General features: G+C 43.7%; 1 protein-coding gene across 2 annotated transcripts in view; it reads right to left on the reverse strand.

Annotated features, from left to right (window-relative positions):
• Positions 1–3,852, reverse strand: part of LOC109472661 (intraflagellar transport protein 46 homolog) — a 16,070-nt gene that overhangs the window by 6,082 nt on the left and 6,136 nt on the right. The gene's annotated exons all lie outside the window — the stretch shown is intronic.

The raw sequence follows: 3,852 nt of genomic DNA on the forward strand, positions 1-3,852 counted from the left end.
CGCCGCCATGTTTGTATCCAAAACGAGGCTACCGGACATGCGCAGTCAGTAGCATAACCGCCATTTTTGAAATCATTGTTTTGGAGTTGTATCGGAGTTTTGCAGTTTGCAGACATTGTTTTGGGGATTTTGTGCGCTTTATTCACTCAAAAGGAACATCAGCGGCATCGATCATGACGTCGGTGTTGGTAAGTTTCTTTGTAGCTTGTATTCGGGTCAATCTGGTACTGGTAAATACGATTTGTTTGTAAAATTACAGGTTCGCGATAGCGGAACCTGTTCTACGTTACCTCGATTTTATGGGCGCCGCCATTTTGTTTCCCGTCATGCAATGGGGCAGGCCAAAGTTGAGTGAAGTGCATTGTGGGACCTGTCACCGGACCACAGTGTAAGGACGACGCCTAGCGGTATGTTTGGAAAGAGCAGTAACTGAAAGCCTACCTGGTTGTGTGTTCATTTTGGCAGGAGTGTATAGAGGCGATGGCGTTTGGCGTAATATACGCTGATTGTGTTTAGCACTTGCAATTGAAGTTCAATGTAATTTTCTTAGCATGACGGGAAGGAAACATGGCGGACCTAAGGTTTTTTTTTTTTTGGTATGATGAGATGATGAGGCTTTGGTATTAGTGGAGTGGTCTTGTGGATCTTGTCGGAGGCCGAAGCTAGGGACGACAGATTGTCCTCAAGTACAGGGTCAGTAGGTGGGATAAATGGCATGGAGATTTGGTATTAGTGGGGTGGTCTTGTGGATCTTGTCGGAGGCCGAAGCTAGGGACGACAGATTGTCCTCAAGTACAGGGTTAGTACGTTCAATTGATGAGATGAAGTTGGGGGATGTGATTTTGTCCATCTGAATATTAAGCATCCTGAAACCTGTCCTGTCTAACATTCATAACAGAATAGTCCTTTTTTGTCTGACCTAGGACCCAACTCTAAGAAGTGACAAACTGAGGAATGACACAGAGACTTGCTTTGGTCAAGACTTTTAGACTTGACCTCTGACCTTGCAGTGGGAGACACCTGTACTAGGTCATCTATTACAGCTGTAGAGCCAGGGAACTCCTGTTGCACATGATCATTGGATATTGTACAAAAACTATGCAGATGTCCTGCTATAAATACCATACATGCCTCCCTTGTATTTAAGATATTATTATATAGCAGTGAATCATTGGACAAATCTTATATGGCCGTTGTACTCGTTAGTTTGATAACTGGATGTACTGAATAACAGCAATCAGTTTCGATTACAATATAGACTGTATCATTCTCCAGTCTCAAAGCCTGGCTACTGGAGAAGCCAAACGTAATAAAATAATTGACGATACAATTGAACTAGTTGTTGTTACAATGACTGTCGTTCTTTATGCTCAAATGTTTTGTTGTCACTGTCCTTGTACTAGGACATATGATGGATCCAGACAATCAAACAATTTGGTCAGGGGTGGTCCTCTGGCTAATGTCTTCAGACATTATAACATTTGGTATCGATCATCCAGACTCTATTGTCTTTTGCGTCCCTATACTGGACATCGAAGAGCACGTTCAGGTCAGCCTCGTCGCATCGGCTGTGCCGGGAACTGCCGTCACGTCGGTCTCGGGCGGTGTCTGCTCCCTAATGCAAGGGAAGAAGAGAAAGTGCCCGGGGACGTACATCCCGGGCCAGATGGATGGGTGGCTGACGTGTCAGGTCCATCAGTGGTCAGCTTCCCCGGATCAGGAACGCCGGGAAGAGACGGTGCCCGTTGGCCGTACTGTGCCCCGTTATGATCATTCTTGGCCGAGGGTCGCTGCATGTACACTGAAAAAGAAGAAGACATGTGCCCCTTGAACAGTTTCAACCTGACAACCAAATGCAACCACTGGCGACGTCGACATTGACCCAGAACATAGGTTGGGTCAACCTATACATGTACAGTACAGACAAACTCACACGGCCCATGCTGTCAAAATGGACAACTGTTCTCACACATAAACTCACTAGGATCACCACTGAATAAAAACAAACAACAAAGTAGCAAAACCTACGCATACAAAATAGAACAAGAAGCCATAGGTGACAATCCTCCGTGAAGATTTATATATTTCAACAAAAACAATCCCAAGGGTCAACGCCAGACCTACTGTGCAGACATTATAATTAGGCAACGGTTAATACAATGAGGGCGCGTCACAAGCATATAACATAAAAGACCTAAATCCATTCCTGCTCCCAGGGCGTGTAAAGATACTGTGCTTCAAGTAAGTTTGAAGTTCATTTTGATTACACACACACAATCATTGCATTCACATAAAGATCGGACTATCATGGTCGTGTCACTATTAACGAAGACACCGTCTTACCGTGCCTGTTACTTATTAAGCGCGACTGGGACAGACCAAATTCCAGCAACAGTCGCGGCTAGCACCGCGAGTGTTACTTCCGCCGGTCAGATACCCGGGATATCTGCTTGGAGAACCTCTGCTACCAGACAACTGCCTAAACCTACGGCCTATTCCACAGGATTGTAAAAGTAGGGATGTTTCTAAAATATGCATTTACTCCAATATCAAAACAGCTACGGTAAAAATAAAAAGACGTGCATCATCCCGGACATTATGCAACATCACATGCGAAATTACACAGAAATGCGACGTACGGAGGAATGCGTTTTGGCTGCGAACATCTTCCAAAAAACTTGCCATCTCTTAACCATGGGCAAAAACATCTGGAACCACTTATCAAAATCACCCCGTATCTGCATGAAGTTCCACCCCCCCACTGCTATTCCAAACAACGCGTTTTACTGGACCATTCCAATTCGCCTCGTAATTGTAGGGGTGCGTCTGCAATATTACATTGACCGCGAAAGCAGCAACGGCAAAAATACACATTCGTGCATCAACACGGGCATGCCCGCAGACGGCGTATAAAATTGCGTGCCGATTACACAAAGAGAACCCAGTGTTTTGACTGCGAACACGAAAAATCAGCTCTTCACAACACTTCGTCCGGAGGTCCTGACCTCCTTCACGGAGTAATAATAGCTCCATCCCGGCCATCACATTAACTACCATTGTCACGACTTCAACGCGTCAACGCCGTCGAAAAAACAACAACTTTGGAACCTCTAGAGAATTAAAACAGCACCCAATTTCCTCAGTTGGCCACATGTCTCTACCAATCGTTTATCGTAGTCTTCAGAGAAAAAGTCAGGGAATCTTCAGGGGTCGTTTTGTATAAAATAATAACAGAAAAATAATCGTTTTCTCTTAGAAAATTAAAAACGTTTTCTCTTAAAATAATAAAAATAATCGTTTTGAATACAACAATAACAGTAAAGTTATCATTTTCTATATAGACTAATAACAGAAAAATAATCGTTTCATATGAAACAATAACAGAAAAATAATCATTTTCTATAAAGAAAATTACAGATAAATTATCGGTTTCAATAAAAAAAAACGGTGTACAAACCAGGCACACTGCGCAGGCTCACTTCCTGGCCCCTTCCCACAGCTCTATCGGGACCGGGAACGGATGTCTCAGCACCGGGGGACATCGGTTGTCTCGGAGGATGAAGGCGTCCGGCGGCGGCTTGACGTGAACGATCTGTGCTCTCCAAGCAGAGGTTGGTAGGGAAGATTACAACCTGCAGAAGAAATACGAGGATGTTTGTCGGGAAGGTCCAACCAATTGTATTTTGACATTAATGAAAGTCTCTCAGACAATTATGAATGACGAATCATTGATTACATCGCATGTCTAATTCATGTTATTTGACATATAATGTACCTGATGCAATCATTGTGCAATGAACATTTCATACTTGACTTGAATCAGCCCGCCCAAAACAGGCTAAAACAACTGAA

Source organism: Branchiostoma belcheri, unplaced genomic scaffold (genome assembly GCF_001625305.1).
Source record: "Branchiostoma belcheri isolate BF01 breed outbred unplaced genomic scaffold, Haploidv18h27 scaffold28, whole genome shotgun sequence".
Classification (NCBI taxonomy): domain Eukaryota; kingdom Metazoa; phylum Chordata; class Leptocardii; order Amphioxiformes; family Branchiostomatidae; genus Branchiostoma; species Branchiostoma belcheri.